Genomic DNA, 8,421 nt, shown 5'->3' on the forward strand with positions numbered 1-8,421 from the left:
GTTGTTTACCGTATTTTGTGTTTTTCTCATAATCACTCTTAAGGTTAAACATAGTTTTGCAATAAAACGCATATCACAAGGAATGGTCATGTGTTGTCATGAGAAGTTCTCAAGAACAAGAATGATGTATGTATTTCCTTAAGGTATTAAATAAGTATCCTGTAGGCCATTTCATATGCCAAATTGCCAAACATAAAAAAAAACAACACTATAGTGGTACAACCAGTTAAAAGACAGTTTTCTTTATTATCAATTTTGAATATTACTTAAGGTATTTACCTGTACACTTTAAATGTTTGATTCAATTGTTTGTTGTCCATTCTAAAAATCGTTGCATGTCCTGGATTAGTGTATGGATGTCTGAAAACTCAAAATTGAAAACAAGCATGATATATGATGCTACTGTTGCCGATTTTAGGTCGGAAATGATTGTTGTTTAAAATATATTATTTTTACAATAATCTTAAGATGAAACCCATAAGATAAATTGCATTTTGTTTTCTGTATAACTTGAACAAGCCTCTAATTGGTTTCAGATCTAAAATCAGTATTCTAATTATTTGTTGTGTTCTATCACGAAATGAGCAATACTATATGATATGTAATTTGAAGACTTGATAGTTATTACTTCGATTTTCATGATTGGATCTGAAAAGAAATAGATAATGAAAAAGACACGCAATGACAAATATATACTGAATACTTTATAAACTTTGTTTTTTTATGTGAAAAGTATCTATCATGAAATGTACAATTCTAAATGGTATGTAATTCGGAAGACACAATTTGATTTAAGGCTCTTCGTGAAATATATTAAACAAATGATCAAAAACATAATGAGACGCAAGGAATAAGAACGGAGAACCATCAGAGCGTAAATATTTAGATTGTTGTGTTACAACTAAATAAAAGAATCAGTATATCAATTCTTAGAAATATATATTTTAAATCTAATTATTCTATCAATAAACTCACTTTGGATCCCGTCCTGTATTACACAGCAGATCATTGAACAAATTATCATGTACATACTCCATGGCCTAGATATTAAAAAAAAAAAGAACAGCCATTAATGAACAATGAGGACACCATTTTAAAATGACATTTAGTTACGTATCCTTATGATTTGAGTTAAACATATCTTTGAAATAAGACTGGAAAAAAAATGTTGTTTAAAAAAAGATTAAAAGTGACATGTGTACAACAACAGTTAATCACAATGCATAGTTAGGTGGTGATGCAGTAACAAAGTTCCAGCATGATGTTCCGTTTATATGTTATTTTACTTTCGTTGTGTAATTTTGTAAATCTATTTTTCATAAAAGTTCACATGACACATGTGACCGATTGTTTGTGTGATTCCATATTTGGTATGGAAATTAAAAAAAAAATAACACCAGTCACAACATATAACTTTACGAACCCTCTGCTTGATCACATTCATTCCAAAGCCGACCGTCACTCTCTCCCGCTGGTAAATGTTCAGGGGATTGGTTATAAAATCATGATGTCTAGCATGGTTTTCACGTTCACTGGAAGACAAATTTAAACAAACGATCGCATATCAATTGAAATAGACCGAAATTGTTCTTGTTGTGTTGTTCGTTCAATATGAAATACTAACTCGAACATTATAAGAATGTTTTATATCAACGAAAATCGTATTGACAGGTCCGCTTACATTCTGATTGAAAGAATGAAATAATGGACAGACGAAAACATGCAACAGCGAATGCAGATTAATGAATAACCGCCTCGACATGTTGTCGAGGGGATACATACTTGGTAGTATCTTTCTTTTGTATCAAATGGTGACATATAGATTCTTACTCTGCAACAAGTGTATTACGATATTTCTCCACTCGAGACAGTTAAATTTTATTATTTAAAGCGCGAGGCTTGCCGAGCCCTTTAAATAATAAAATTTAACTGTCGAGAGTGGAGAAATATCGTAATACACGAGTTATAGTGTCGGAATCTGTTTCTCTGATGCTTTTTATCGTTCTTTTTCAAAGATTTTCAGAAAATTGTGCTCTTTATATGCGACGTCATCAGGCAAGGTCGCCTTTTTTCATGACGTCACAATAGGAAAATTGAGAAGAAAACAAAACATTTTGACGTCATAATCAAATTTTGACTAATCATTTGCCGAGAACAGATTTTTCACTAGTGAGGAGAAATATTTTTCTCACACCGGTCAGGAAATGTGAAAATAGCACAAAAATTAGAGAAAATATTTATTCAACTCTGTTAATGGTGTCGACCACCACAAAAAAAAAAAAAACATTTCTGTACAGCCAATTTTTTTCAATTGATGGGACCAATTTTGTTTGTCTTGAGCAATTTTTTTTTTTTTATAAAATATTTTAAGGAAAAAAATCGTTAAATAAAGATACGTTACCATGAAATGTCTTGGCAGTTAATTATTTCATAAAGTTGTTCTTTACAAGTCAGGTACTGAAACAAAAGAAAATCAATCAGGTATATTGGAAACAGAAGAATAAGAATGAATCAGTGAATTTACATTCGCAATATTATTAACATTTTCAATATATAAGAGCATACATTACATTGCACAGGTTATGCATCCAATAACAGAACATTAAGAGGAATGTTTGCCTCTCCAACTGATAATTAAAAGACAGTAGACAACATTTTCTTTGCTCATATTAAGATAAATAATATGATCTGTTAGACATTTTTAATTGAAATTCTCAATAATTATGTTATTATTATCAAGGCTTGATGTTCTAAACTGTATAAATAGATTTAAAGAATATCCGTGTTTCTCTCAGATATACACAAACAATACATACGTGAAGCCTACAAGTTTCCAATGAAATTTTACTTTCATCGTTATCATCTGTATAGTCTTCTTCATAACTTTCATTTTGTTCATCAGGACCTATTATCTGAGTTTGTGCCATCTCTTGAATATTATCTAAATTCATTCATATTAACATTATTTCAACTTATTCTTTAAAGTATATGTATGACATATTATAGCCGTGACAACACAATTTGTAACACATCACAGGTCTAAACACTATAAAAAGCAATACATTTACGAACCTCGTTGTAGACGCATGAACATGTCAAGTTTCGTGGAACGTCGAGACTGATTTTGTTAAAATATATGTACAAAACAATTTCAATAAATGTCAAATAGGGTCGAAAAATACCCAAAGGGACTGTCAACGTGGTTATTTTTGGCCTAGGTATGATGGTCTTATCAGTTTGAAAATTAATTTGATAATTGATGCGGTTCTTCGGATTCACATTAGCGTTGCAATACAAAAAGTGATATATTACATATTAAGTGAAACGCATTTTAAGCCGATATTAAACTTCGTGTGTAACATATGCAAAATATGTGTGTATATGTGAAGGTGATATAATTTCCCTCCGGACAATAAATACACGAGGAAGTAATGCAAAATAACCTGATCTGTTTACAGTGTATGACAAACCTCAACAAACTTTATTGATAAGATCCCTCTTTTATCTTCAAATAATCGTCCAAGACGCCAATAGGGTTACGTGTAATAAAAGTATGGCACCATTTAACTGAATTACTTACCACAGTTGTCCATAATTTAAATGAACGATTTGTTATAAAAATAATCGTTTGAGATGCAACTTGGCTTATGTTGGATAAATAAAACAAGTAATGTATACTGTCCTTTTCGCAGTGTATGATAACATTCAATTGACTTATGGTTACCAAGTCTCCCCTAATATAAATTGCGATAAAAATATATCAATTGACTGAACTTCTTACAGTGTACGACAAACATATTCATAATACTTTTATGCATTTATAAAAAGAAAGGCGTATTCAGTTTTACCCAAAGCTGTGATTGTATAGCGATCAATGTACACTTTAACTGATATTTATGTACACTAACGCTTCAGTCTGATTCCTTTTTTGATGTGCTGATTATCGTGCAGAAGCACAAGGCGTCCCGAAAATGCAGGTCAACCACCTTTTTCGGCATGAAAATGTCCTGTCGGACGAAAAATACACGATTAAGTAATGCAACATAACAACATAAACGTATGTAATCAAAGTGTATGACAAACCTCAACAAACTTTATTGGCACAGAGTCCTCTTTTCTATATAAACAATCGTTGGAGACGTTAATTCGGTTATGTATAATAAGAAATGTGTAGTAGTTAAGAAATAAGAAACGCAATGTGAAATGTCCTTTTCGTGCGGTATGACAACATTCAACTGACTTACGGTTACCAAGTCTCCCCTAATATAAATGACAATAATATATATAATACAATGCTTCGCTGAGCGCACTTGATACGACCTCAGTGGTCAAAACCCTGAACAGTAGGGGCAAATTTGAACATAATATTCAATCTTGATACTATCTGAATTTGGAGTGTGATCACATGTTTGCTATTATATTTTAAAGATTTCTGACAAAAATTAAATGTGGTCAAAGATTTAACAAACTTAATGCGCAATACTGTGCAATTGAAAATACCTCTTCTTGAAACTTTTCATAAATTTGATCTTTGAAAAAATGTTGAAAAAAATATGAACCGTTTAAACAATATTGGACCCTAACCCACCCCTATCCCCAACTCTTTTAAATCCATCTTAAAAGTATAAGATAAAAAAATTACATCATAGTCATGGCTAAAATTAGAAAACCTTGTTCAGCAAAATTTGATAGTGATATCTAAAAAATAAATTCCTTCATCAAACCAAGCCCATTTCAGGTGGCTTGGTCTTATTCAAAGTTTCTGTCAGAAGTGCCATTTTTGTTTAATCTTTACAGACAGTGAATCAAATTGGTCGAAAAAACGGATGGTCCCGGACCATATAAGCACAAAATATTACCTTTAAACCGGTATGTTAAAGGGACCATTTTCAATGAAATGATAGTAAAAATTGAGGTGTTCAAATATTTTTATCGGAAAATGAAAAAAAACTGTCTATGACACTTGGTCCAAAACTGTAATATGAAAATTGAAATATAGCTTCAAAGAAAAAGCCAAAAAATATATAGGTCATTCCTTCGTAAATTTTACGGACGCCATCACGAGTTGGTTGACCGTTATGAAATAACCGTTTCAGAAATGATATCGGATATGTTCCTTCCTTAACTACAATCCCCTTCCCTTTCATGAATGTGACCTACCGAATTAGACTATTTACCAGATTTGTTATCACATGAGCAACATGACGGGTGCCACATGTGGAGCAGGATCTGCCTACCCTTCCAAAACACCTGAGATCACCTCGTTTTTGGTTGGGTTCGTGTTGTTTTTATTCTTTAGTTTTCTATGTTGTGTCAATTGTTCATCTGTTTGTCTTTTTCATTTTTAGCCATGGCGTTGTCAGTTTATTTTCCATTTATGGGTTTGACTGCCCTTCCGGTATCTTTCGTTCCTCTTTTATCGGGTCAAAATATTAGGCTGCATCCATGTCCTTCCTTTTTCTCAAAGGGCTCATGTATCGACAAAGGAGGAAACTTCGTAAATGGTTTTCTTTTACCCGTGAACAAGAAAGATTTTATAGTTTGTTTGAGGTTTGGTGATTTTGAGTTGAAGGCTATGAATGGAAATTCTTTGTGAAGGTTTTATTGGATTCTTCGAACAGACATTGTTTACATATTGCTTTAGCGCACTTGTGCAGTGATGCTTGTCGATACCCTGTTTTTGGTATTGTTTTCACGTGTTCTCAACATTTCAGTCAATTTGCAGTACTGAAACTTTTAGTAATTTTTCCGCACTGAAAGTTTCAATCCCTTTTAAGTAATAACGATTTCAGTCTTTTATGAGGACTGAAATTGTCAGTTGAAAATATTCCAAGACATATGAATAAATGAAATTAAACAGGCAAAACACACACATGCTTTATTGCCGTTTTAATCTGGCTGACGACAACTTCAAAATGTACCATTGTGATGAAAATTACAGACTGAGAACTGTCAACAGATTAAGAAAACTGAAAATTTCACATAACGAATTACGACTTAAAACAAGGAAGTTTACATTGTAGGATGATAAAGTTGAATAACATCGACAAGGAAAAAAAATCTTTTGCCCTTTAACCCTAGATTTTGACAGGGAAATGGTGAAATTTGGTGAAATGTCATTTTAGCCTTTTACAGGCACACATTACACCGATAACATTTTTTTATTGACAAAAATATCAATTATTTAACGTTTTTATCACTCAAAATATTTATAAAATAATAATGACTTTACGACACAAACTGTTCGTGTGCTTGGTAATTCATGGGTGAAATTATACGCTGTCAAATATTCCCGATTCCCGATTTTTAAGTACATCATCAAAGTATTAAATAGAAAATGACATCATAGTCATGGCTAAAAAAAGAAATTCTTGAACAGTAAAATTTAATAGTAATATCTAAAAATAAATTCCTGTATCAGCATTTAACGCACATAAACAACAAAAAAATGAATTCCTATATCAGCATTTAACACACACAAACAACCAAACAACCCCACCCAAAATTTTTTTTTTTTTTACCACAAACCTTTTTTTACAAAAGATTTTTAACCTCCTACCGTTGTTCCAAACAACCTCAACAAAAAAATGTCCCCTTTTTCATCCCTCTCCCAAAATTTCTTTTTTTACACCCCCCCTCTTTTTCCAAACAAAACATTCTTCCCCTCAAGTGTGGTCAGAATATCCAAATTGCTATTGGAATTTGCAACCATAATTCACCATTTAAATAAGTCTAAAAATAGAAAATGACATGCAAAACAATGACTAAAATCAATATTTCTTAATCATAATAAATTTAATAGTAACTTGTAAACCTTAAAATTACAAAATTTCTTTATACATTATGTAAAAGGTATCAAACATAGTATATTTGAATTACGGTTTTTGCCTCAATTTTCCTTTAACCAGAAAAACCCTTATATTCCCCTTGTTTTGACCCTAGTTTCCAAATGATTTGAGCCATAACTTCCCAAAGTCAATCATAACCATCATTTTATGAAATGAAAACTTGTGGTATAATTTCAGAGAGATTCATACACTTCAACACAATTTATTGTGGAAACTACAAACATGATTATTTGGGCGCCCTTTTAAGCCTCTAATTCTTAATTATTGGGACCATAACCCCAAAAATCAATCCAAACCTCCCTTTAATGGTTACAAAATTGTCTTCAGACGACGCTGACGACGACAACGACGACGACGACGATGACGAAGTAATACCAATATACGACCAACCTTTTGTTTAATTCAAGTGGTCGTATAAAGACAGACCTTCTGACAGTGTTTGAAAAACCTATTTTGGTTATTTACATAAATTTTCCTTTTTATTGTGACAATTACCTTCCTCTTTCCAATTGTTGCCGCATACATTCTTCTTCCATCAATAACCACATTCGTTTACTCTTTCTCTTGAAAGAACCCTAACCTTTACATATCCCTATCCCTAACTTAAAACCTCAATCTAATCAGAATGTGGCATGTCAGTAACTACTATTAGTCCTTCATTAATTAATGTATTAATCTACTTAGTTTCTTCTTTTACCTATGTTGACATCCGAGTCGAAATTCTTTTAAACTGAGATTTTACTATGCGTATTTCTATGTGAATTAATAAAATGCTACAGAGGAGGGAGGAGATTTCATAATACACATTGACCCCGTTGCATATATGCGCCTGTCGAAAGTTAGTGGCCGCCAGTTTTTTAAAGTCTTTAGTGAGTTTTTTTAAATTTGTTCATCTATATTTTTCGGAGTTTAATGTGACAACCTTTTCCACTGAACTAGGACGCATGTTTATTGCTTGAGCCAATTGAAGCTTGTATGTCAGTGCTGTATGTTCTCGTTTTTGGGATGTCAAATTGTTGGACTCTTTTCTGTTTTTTGGTTTTTGACTCTTTAACGCATACGCCGTTTCATTTTCCATTAGCTGGGATATAACGATATAATTTACCAATGACAGATAGATACATATAATACTATCTTGTTTAATTGCAGCATCTGTATGTTACTGCTCTTTTCTATTTCTACATCATCGTTATCAGTGTTATCATCCTTACCTTCCTCATCATGAATATCACAACGATCCCTGCTGTCTTCTTCAGCATCATCATCCTCACTGTGTTCGTGTTCAGTCTTTCCTTGGTAATGCATGTATTGACTATCTTCATCCTCATTTGATGTTGTGTCAGCCGTCTGCGTGCTGTCTTTTTGTCCGCTGTTCTCACGTTTGGTATTTGCTGTTAAAACAATTAAATTATCAAACAGATTCGATATCAACAACATAAGTAATTAACTAATTATAGCATTAGTATCTATAACTACAATGAACTTTTGAACAATAGCCTGTTGCGTTGTGGATTCTCTGTACAACTTTAGTTCTATTTTTATATCAAAGGTTTATTTCACGAGAAATGTTAAG

General features: G+C 32.2%; 1 long non-coding RNA gene across 1 annotated transcript; it reads right to left on the minus strand.

Moving 5' to 3' along the window:
* Positions 1 to 975: 975 nt before the first annotated feature.
* LOC139507831 (uncharacterized) lies at positions 976 to 2,457 on the minus strand. The gene is made up of 3 exons (XR_011660874.1): positions 2,402 to 2,457; positions 1,424 to 1,532; positions 976 to 1,040 (listed from the first exon to the last, which is right to left on the minus strand). It is a non-coding gene; the product is annotated as an uncharacterized lncRNA (long non-coding RNA).
* Positions 2,458 to 8,421: the final 5,964 nt, after the last annotated feature.

The sequence above is a fragment of the Mytilus edulis genome, unplaced genomic scaffold (genome assembly GCF_963676685.1).
Source record: "Mytilus edulis unplaced genomic scaffold, xbMytEdul2.2 SCAFFOLD_590, whole genome shotgun sequence".
Taxonomy (NCBI): Eukaryota; Metazoa; Mollusca; class Bivalvia; order Mytilida; family Mytilidae; genus Mytilus; species Mytilus edulis.